The sequence below is a fragment of the Herpailurus yagouaroundi genome, unplaced genomic scaffold, assembly GCF_014898765.1.
Source record: "Herpailurus yagouaroundi ecotype Mexico unplaced genomic scaffold, PumYag 139, whole genome shotgun sequence".
Taxonomy (NCBI): domain Eukaryota; kingdom Metazoa; phylum Chordata; class Mammalia; order Carnivora; family Felidae; genus Herpailurus; species Herpailurus yagouaroundi.
The window spans coordinates 54458143-54468497 of record NW_024412394.1 but is presented as its reverse complement, the minus strand read 5'-3'; the positions used below and the strand labels follow the sequence as shown (position 1 = coordinate 54468497).

Sequence of the window (10355 nt, the reverse complement as noted above, 5' to 3'; positions counted from 1 at the left end):
AGGGTTTAATAAGCACTGGTCACTAAACACCTTACTAACGTTTTTTATATACTTCATGTTGTTCCAAGAAGGATTTAAGATGACTTTTAAAATGCTTGCTATATGACCACATTAGAAGTAAACAAAAGTGCTCTCTGCTCCTCCCCATTTGAGAGACAGCCACATATTCTGGTGCAGTGACAGCTGCATCCCCAAGACACAATGGTGGTTTTCAGAGTAAACAGATTTGGCAGTATTGGGCACCTGGTCATCAGGGCTGCTTTTAACTCTGGCAAAGTGAATATTGTTGCCATCAATGACCCCTTCACTGACCTCAACTATAGGGTCTATGTGTTCCAGTATGATTCCACCCACGGCAAAGTCCACAGCACAGTCAAGGTTAAGAATGGAATGCCTGTCATAGATGGAAAGCATATCTCCACTTCCAGGAACGAGATCCTGCCTACATCAAATGGAGTAATGCTGGTGCTGAGTATGTTGTGGAGTCCACTGGAGTCTTCACCACCATGGAGAAGTCTGGACTCACTTAAAGGGTGAAGCCAAGGGGATCAACATCTCTGCCATGCCTGTGCATGCCATGGTTGTGATGGGTGTGAACCAGAAGTATGACAACTCTCTCAAGATCGTCAGCAATGCCTCCTGCACCACCAACTGCTTGACCCCTCTGACCAATGTCATCTATGACAACTTTGGCATCGTGGAGGGACTCATGACCACAGTCCATGCTATCACTGTCATCCAGAAGAGCATGGACAGGCCTTCTAAGAAACGGTGGCATGTTGCCCAAGAGGCTGCCCTGAACACCCTCCCTGCTTCTACTGGCACTACCAAGGCTGTAGGCAAGGTCACCTCTGAGTTGAATGGGAAGCTCACTGGCATAGCTTTTGGTGTCCCCATTCTCAATGTGTCAGTCATGGATCTGACCTGCTTCTTGGAGAAAGCTGCCAAATATGATAATATCAAGAAGGTGGTGAAGCAGGCATCAGAGGACCATACCCAAGGGCATCCTAGGCTACACTGAGGACCAGATTGTTTCTTGCAACTATTTTTTTAAGAAAGAGGGAGACAGAGACAAAGAGAGAGAACACATGAGCAGGAAAAGGGCTAGAGGGAGAGGGAGACGGAGAGAGGAAGAGAGGGAGAGAGACAGAGAGAGATACAGAGAGAGAGAGAGAGAGAAAGAGAATACCAAGCAGGCTCCATGCTCAGTGCAGAGCCTGATGCAGAGCTCAATCCCACGACCCTGGGATCATGACCTGAGGTAAAATCAAGAGTTAAGCACTCAACTGACTGAGCCATACAGGCGCCTCAGTGTCTCCTGCAACATTAACAGTAACACTCGCTCTTCCACCTTTGATGCTGGGGCCAGAATTGAGGATCATTGCCTTCAATGACCACTTTTTCAAACTCATTTTATGGTATGACAATAAATTTGGCTACAGCAACCAGGTGGTTGACCTCATGGTCTACACGGTGTCCAAGGAGTAAGAGTCCCCTGGACTACCACCACAGTGAGAGAGGAAGAGAGAGGCCCTTAACTGCTGGGGAATCCTTGCCCCAACTCATCCTCCAACACACTGAGAATCTCCCGAACTCTTCACAGTTTCTATCACATAACCCCTTAAGAAGGGGAGGCGTTTGGCGTACCTTGTTTTGTACCATAAAGTATACTGTATCCAGCCCCCCCAAAATAAATAAATAAGCAAAAATGGTCAATCCAAGGAAAGATGGTAGAAAAAACAAGAAAGGTCAGGTATACTATCAATAGACAAAACACATGTTCATAAGGACATATTTGTAAATCAGAAGACATTCATTTGACTCCATTCTTCCTAGTATCTAATGCAAGGGAGGATATAACTAGTTAAGAGGTCAAATATTCAAAAGGAAAAATCAGTTTCTCAGAAGTATAATTTATCTTGATTCAGGTAACATAAGGCATTTAATCTATAGTTTGTATTCATTATATAGAACACAACGTGATATGGTCAATATTATCTGTAGAGTAAAATACAAATTCCTGGGGTTATTGGTACCATCTTTCAATATAAACCAATTGTATCATAGCCAACTTTAGTTAAGAGCAAGTCTACAAAAATCCAGAGTCAAAAATAAAATCTTAAAGCATTTAAGGGTGTTCATGGATTTATCATGTATGTTTAACATCTAGGCAATCTCTTGTTAAGTTTATTTTTTGCTAAAAATTGGGTGGTAACACATTTAATCAGAAAAGCAACATGATTTGATATCAGTTTTAATATTTATTTTTGCCTATTGTGTTGAGAATCGATTACAAGGCACCAGAAGCAAAACTATTGCTATAATATAGATAGGAGGAATGGTGGCATGGTCCAGGTTAGTGAGACTGGAAGTGGTAAAAAGTGATAACATTCTGAATTTTGAAGACATATCCAATAAGGTTGGCTTATTAAAGAATTGTGTTTGGGACTTTTACAGAAATAGATATATCAAAGATGGTTTCAAACATTTTGACCAAGAAATTTTAAGAATGGAGTTGCAATTAACAGAGGTGGTGGTTTGTGATAGAATTTCAAAAGCTCAGTTTTGGCCATTTTATGTTTGAGATGGCATTCAAATAGAGGCTTCAGTTGGCATTGGATATTGTAGCAGACTGAATAATGACCCCTCAAAAATGTTCATGTTCTAATCCTTAGGACCTGTAAATGATCCTTTATGCTGCAAAAAGGGCTTTACAGATGTGATTAGGAATTTTGAGATGGAGGGATTATCCTGGATTATCCATATGAGCCCATGTAAGCATAAAGGTTCTTATAAAATGGAGAGAGGAGATCAGAGTCAGTAGCAGGAGATGTGATAGTGGAAGCAAAAGGTTGGAATAATACAAACATATGGCCATGAGATAAGGAATGCAGAAAAATTCTAGAAGCTGAAAATCCAAGGAACAAATGCATTCTTTCCCCAAATCTCCAAAAGCAAAGTGCTCTATTGATACTGTGATGTTAGATTGGTGACCTTCAGAACTGTATGAGAATAAATTTGCATTGTTTTAAACTTGTTTTGTGGTAATTTGTTATAGCAATAATACAAAACTAATAGATATATTAGTGTTCAAGGGAAAAGTCTGGCTGGAAGTATAAACTTGGGCATATAGATAAACTGTTAGATGTGATTCTGAAGCAGGAAGAAAGATTAGAGAAACCATCTGAGGAATGAGCCTTAAGGTATACCAACACTTAGAAGTTGAAGACCTGATAAGTAAGACCTGTGAAAAAGAGAGTGATAAGGGTGTTGAGAGGCAGGAGAAAAGCCAAAGTATGTAGTGTCCTGAAGATTTAGTAAAGAGTCAGTTACTGGTGCTATTAAGAAAGCTGTAGAGGGAGTGAGATGAAATCCTAAACTAGTGGGTACATAAAAAAATGGGAAAGGAGAAATTAAAGATTGCAAGTATAGAGAAATCTCTCAAGGAATTTTGCTGTAATAGGAGGAGAGAAATAGGGCTGTCCTGGAAGGTAAAGTGAGGTCAAAAGGCAATTTACTTTTTAATGATGAGAGAAATAGTAAATACTTGTTCTGATAGAATCATAATTTATAAATGATAAAACTGTCAATCATGGAAATAAGGAGAGTATTGCTAGAACAGTATTTTTAAATAGGCAAGAAGGCATTGGGGCGGTTGCACAATTGAAGAAATAGCTTTAGCCAGGAGCATTTTCAGCCTATCTGTAGAAACAAGGAGAAAGTACATGGGCAGAGATGTAGACAGTTGATAGATATAGTACGGGTAATCTATAAAAGTTTTTTTTTTTTTCCTGATTGCTTCAATTTTCTTGGTAAAGAAGAAATAAAGTCAGCAGATGAGAGTGAGCGTCAGGAACAGAGATATTGAAGGGGAAGCAGGTCTCCTTAGATATAACACTCTCATATTATTTTCCCCCTGAGGTTTTTCTAATCTTAAAATCTCCCTTGTGAATGTTGCAGTTTTTATAAACTCTGTTTAGAGCAGTTTTGGGTTTACCATGAAATTAAGAGGACACAGAGATTTTCCACACACTTCCTTCTTCCACACATGCTTCCACCATTATCAACATCACTCATCAGAGTGGTACATTTTTACCAAGGATGATCTTAAATCGATGAATCATAATCACCCAAAGTCCATAATTTACCTTTAGGTTCACTCTTGGTGTTACACATTCCATGGGTTTGGACAAGCATACAATGACATACATCCACCATGAGAGCATCAGAGTGTTTTCACAGCCTTAAAAATCCTCTGTGCTTGCCTATTTGTTTCTTTCTTTGCCTATTTATCTCTTTGCCAATGTTATCTGCCACCCCTGGAAAACACTGGCTTTTATTATTTTGTCCATATTTTTGCCTTTTCCAGAATGTCACATAGTTGGAATTATATGTAGCCTTCTCACATTGGCGCTTTTTCATTTAGTAAGATTCATTTAAAGTTCATTCATGTTTTTTTTTGTTTTTATGGTTTTCTGATTGTGATAGGTAATTTCTTTTTAGTGATGAATAATATTCCATTGTCTGAATTACGTCAGTTTATTCACCATCACTTACGGAAGGATGCCTTGGTTGCTCCCGAGCTATGGCAATTATGAGTAAAGCTGCTACAAACAAAGCAAAGTGTGCAGGTGTTTATGTGGACACAAATTTTCAACCCCTTTGCATAAATACCAAGGAGCATGAATGCTGGATTTTGTGGTTAAAGTATGTTTGTAAAAAACCTGCCAAACAATCCTCCAAAGTGGTTGTACCATTTTGCTTTTCCACTAGCAATGTATGAGAATTTCTGCTGTTCTACATCCTACACCAACATTTGGTGCTGTCAGTGTTTTGGATCTTGGCCATTGTAGTAGATGTGTAGTGGTATCTTGTTTTAATTTGCATTTTCCTGATGACATATGATGACTTTCTCATACGTTTATTTGCCATGTGCATTATGTTCTTTGGTGAGGTGTCTGTTAAGGTGTTTGGCCCACTTTTTAATCAGATTGGTTTCTTATTGCTGAATTTAAAGTATTTCTATATATTTTTGATAACTATCATTTATCAGATGTGTATCTTTTGCAAAAATTTTATTCCAGTCTATGACCCTTTTTTTCCCTCTGATTCTCTTGACATTGTCTCTCACAATGCAAAAGTTTTTAATTTTAATGAGGTCTAGATTATCAATTATTTTATTCATGGATCATCTTTTTGGTGTTATACCTGAAAAGGCATCATCATACCCAAGGGTACCTAGGTTTCTTTTGTATTATCTTCTAGGAGTTTTAAAACTTTGGATTTTACATTTAAGTGTATGGTCCGTTTTGAATTAATTTTTGTTGTATTTAATTTTTGAATTCCAGAGTTTTGGAACGAACTTAACCGGAGAGCATAATCTCATACATGGATCTGTCTCTACCTCCATCTTTTTCTGTTTTTCCGCTCCTTTCATCTCTATCCTCCCCTTTTATTACCATTGTTTTTCCTCTTTTTCTCTCCTTTGTTCATACTGCCTCATATTTTAAACTTCTGTCTTTTGCCCTGTGTTTTATTTTGTATCAAATATTTTGTAGGCCTATTAAGTTAATAATTATTAAATAAAAGCTTAGAATGCTGTTTGTGATCATATGAATGGTTGAAGAGGAGCATTTGTATTTATACTGGAACAGTGTAGAGCAGGGAAAGGTAACTAGAAAATAAATCTTCATAGAATACTTTGACTTACACAGGAAAATGAAGACCATACAATAGGAATAAGTATTATCATGAAAAATGCCCTATTTATTTCTCTACAGAATTAATAAATCTGAAACTCCTAAAAGAAAAATTTTCTTCCATTTGGCATAATAAGAGTTTTCCACTGATATCTTAAGTTTATTTGAATGAAATTTGTTTTACCACTAATTATTAGAGAAGCAATATATTAATTAAAAATAATTCAAGCAAGGGAAATATAATTACTCTATTTTCAGACATTTTGTCAAAGGAGTATTAAGACAGATTTGGTGCAATGGAATTATAGAAAATGAATAATGTAATTACAATTTTTTTAAAAGATATGTTTTTGGTATAAAATATGCTCCAGTAGGCTACCAAAGAGATAATTTGGCTCATCTTGTGCTTTGTACTCTATATTAATTAATACTTGATAGATTTATGCTATTCCAAAAACAACAATTTTCATATTGAAAACTGTATTTACCTTGATGAATACTAAAAAAGTCATTAAATTTTCAAAGTGTATCCTCATTTAGGTTGTCTACAGAAGAACATTTTAAAGAGTCATGCATGTATTAAAAATGCATTATTATAATCAAATCTAACTAGTCATCAAATTTATTATTTCACATATATATTGACCGGGAAGAAGTTAAGTTAGATTATATATACATATACGCAAATAGTACGAATTAAGGGTACTGGTGTGTGATGCAATGTTATCTGGCCCTGATATTGAATAGTGAAGAGCAATGGCACCACGTAAACTAAATATTGTATGAGTGTGAGTTTGTCTGTTTTAGTTAACCATTAACTATAACCAAGGTGTGTTTGGTTAGCATTCACATTATCTGAATCAGGAATCAACACTTCAGAATGCTCCAATACTCCAATACTGTTATTGGAATATATATGGGCAGGGGTTAAGAATTGTTATTAGAGATGTTAGCAATATTTTTTTTATCAATGAGATGAGTGGTGTTAAAAGACATGGTAAGACTAGAAAGATTTTACCGGTTCCCCACCCTTGCATGAGTAACTTGTAAGAAATTAGCAAGTCTAACGTTCTCATATATGGGAGTCCTCACTAAATGGAGTCTTCCAACCAGCCTGACTAAAGTTTTGGCTGATCCTACCATCAGAATATTGTTACCTCTACCTCTGAATGAAGCATCCTATCAAAGTGCTCCCTAGAATGTATCAGGACAGAGAGTGAGATTTTCATTAAACCTATATGAACACATGGCTTGGCTTTTTGAGTTGGATTTCTAGCCAATGCTTGTATGTTTGTCAGAATTGGAATAAGATTTACAGTTATTGTAGCACACCAGCTGGCAATGAGATGATGGGAGAGAATATACAGAGCTCCTACTAACCTCTAACAGCAGAGGCTACCAATATTTACGTAAAGTACTCAACAATTGATGAACAGTCAGATTGGCTTCATTCCATTCAACACAATCAGATAAGAACAAAATCTTGAAGTACTTTGCAAATCACTAAAGTTTTGGAAGCACAGACAACTTTTCCAGAAAATCTTCTGTAACCAAAGAAGTGACAATTCCCCTTTGGGATAGTCCCATGAGCATGAATTCCAATTGTTCTTAGATAAGAGATAGACTAATACCAGAATGGAATATATTTAAATACATTTAAAAATCACTGAAAAATTTCCAATCACAACATGTTTTATCTGGACTGGAAGTCAACCGAGGTGAGACAGAGCCACACATTTTTTACCACAGTCTCATACAATGTTCCAACTAGAGAGACAGAGTATTTCATGTGAACTCTCTAAGATGGAGAGGTCATGACCCCAGAAAGATTTGTCCAAGGATCCTGGTTTGTTCTTATAGTCCTAAATCTCAATTCAGTTCTTTGTGCAACCCAGCAATCATGCTACTCTTTACAATTCACTCTTCCATGTGACTAGTTCCTGCTATCTCCTCTCTTCAAGGACTGTTGATCCACACTTACCCTTACTCACTGATAAAATAGATGCAATTGGAGGAAAAATTCTCCATGTTCCCCATCATATCTACAATCTACAATTATATCTGTGCAAATATTCTGTCTTTCCTCCTGTTCCTCTGGATGAATTCTCAGTGAGCCTAGCCATGGTCATGCCCTCTGCTTGTGTAACTAGAATCCATCCTATTTTACCTACCTAACCCCATCATTCCAGCAATTTTCTCTTTTTTCCCCCAAATCATATTTTTCTCCATTCTGCTGGGTTCTTCACCTCCAGTCTTATGTCTCCAATTTCAAAAGCAAGCTTCTCTCGATTCTGGTATTTAATGTAATAGTTAAATCTCAGTTTTCACTTGTTTGACTCATTAGCAACACTTAATACAACGGTTTGTTTCCTCTTTCTTGGAACATGGCTTTCACCTGGCTTGTAAAAAAAACAAGTTGCTTTATTCTCTCTCTCTCTCTTTTTTTAATTTTTACTTTACAGGGCTCCCGTTTATAAGATACTTAAATAAATATCTTAAAAGTAACAATTCAAAACAGAATTCCTTCTTTTCACTTCTAAACCTGCTCCTCTGTCAATACTTTTCCAAAGTAACCTGTGGCAATTTTATTCTTCTAATTACACAAGCAAATCTTAACATAATCTTTAATTCTTCTCCTTCTTTCATACCTTATAATTAATCTGTCAGCAAATTCTGTTGGCTCCATCTTCAAACTATACTTGGAACGTGACTATAGTATCAATACCACCTTCCTAGAAAGAAAAAAAAAAAACATTTTCTAATTTTTACACTTCTTCATTTGCTTTGCACAGTGTTTTCTCAGCAGAACAGCCACCTACAATCCTTCATAAGACTGTATAAGATTGTATTTCATAGTCTTTCTACTTCATATATTAACAGCTCAAGTATTTGTAGTGGTCTACAAGAACTTCTATAATCTGGTCACTTAATTCCTCTCTGCCCATATCTCCTGTTCTTCTAGTTGCTCATTCCGAGTCTCATATGTCTCCTGACTCTTGCTTGATAACACAAGGTATACACCTGAGTTAAGGAACCTTCATTTACAATTCTCTCTGCCTAGAAAACTATTTATACACATAGCTCACTTCCTTGACACTTGCAAGTGTTTGCTCAAATATCACTATCTCTATAAGATCCTCTTTAAACAATCTTGTAAGATTTGCATACATGCCCCCAGGCTTCAAAACAGTTACCTCACTTCCTTTTTAAGGTTTTTATCCCTAGCATTTAACACTTTCATGCATACTGATTATTTTATCATCTCCTTCAAAGTCAGGAATTTGGGATCCTTGAGAAGAGGTGTTCTTTCCTCCCTTCGATGCTTCCTTCCCTTCTCTTCCCTTCCCTTTTCAAGTACACCCATTTAATCTTCATCGCTGCCTTTTATAATGAGTACTATTATCCCGTCCATTTTCTAGATTAAAAAACGGAAACACTGAGGTTAACTAAAACATTCCAGAACCTAGAGCTTATCAGGTTTGGAGCTGAGATTGAAATCTAGGCAGACTGTAACCACAGTCCATGCTCATAATTTCTACTTTATTTTGTTCACTGATGAAGAGTGACATAACAGGTATTCAAATACTTATTGGATAGGTTATCCTGCCTCATCCAGGTGGTGTGCCCTGCAGCTTCTGGCAGCATAAGCTGTTATTGCACTGTCTTCTTCTGTGTACAATGTGTGATTCTCCAGGGCATTGGTCACTAGAGAGGGAAAACCACCGTACTCACCAAAGATCTAGAGCTACGCGTCAATACAGGAGCCATTAACCACATGTAGCTCCTGATAACTTGAAGTATATCTGTTCTTTTTTCAACGTTTATTTATTTTTGGGACAGAGAGAGACAGAGCATGAACGGGGGAGGGGCAGAGAGAGAGAGAGGGAGAGACAGAATTGGAAACAGGCTCCAGGCTCTGAGCCATCAGCCCAGAGCCCGACGCGGGGCTCGAACTCACGGACCGCGAGATCGTGACCTGGCTGAGGTCGGACGCTTAACCGACTGCGCCACCCAGGCGCCCCGAAGTATATCTGTTCTGAATTGAGATGTGGATAAATGTAAATGACATCCTGGATTTCAAAATTTAGCATTAAAAAAGAAGGCATATCACCTCATATTGATTATATAAGATACGAAATGATAATATTTGGAGTGCACTGGGTCAAATAAATGTTATTAAAATTAAATTCACTGGCTTCTTTTACTTAAAAAATTACATATGTGGTTTATATCACATTTCATTTGGACAGAACTGATCTAGACAATAGCTGGGCAGCAAAGGTCTGCCTGTAAAGTCAATGGTGTGACCTACCAAGGGTTAGTTTCAGCAAAGATGATGACTTTGACACCAAGACCAAAATGATTAGCTCATACTTAATGACTTTTTAAAGACAATTCCTCAGGTTCACAACCACTCTTTACTCTGACACTCTAGAAAGCATCTTTTTGTTATTTATATTGTCTCTAACCATGCAAATGAAGTTTAAGGAAAGAGTTAATATATCATGAGAACAGATCTCTAGTAATATGGTGTGCCTTGGTATTTCATCGAGCATAAAACTGAATTATGTTACCTGACTAGCATTTGGTAGAGTTGATCTTTAAATTGTTAACATCCCTACACAGAGAAGATAAGAGACTTGATTCCTGGACTTG

The 10355-nt window shown here is 37.2% G+C and overlaps 1 pseudogene; it reads left to right on the top strand.

Annotated features, from left to right (window-relative positions):
* Window positions 1-201: 201 nt before the first annotated feature.
* Window positions 202-1488, top strand: LOC121029170 (glyceraldehyde-3-phosphate dehydrogenase-like; annotated as a pseudogene).
* The last annotated feature ends 8867 nt before the right edge of the window (window positions 1489-10355 follow it).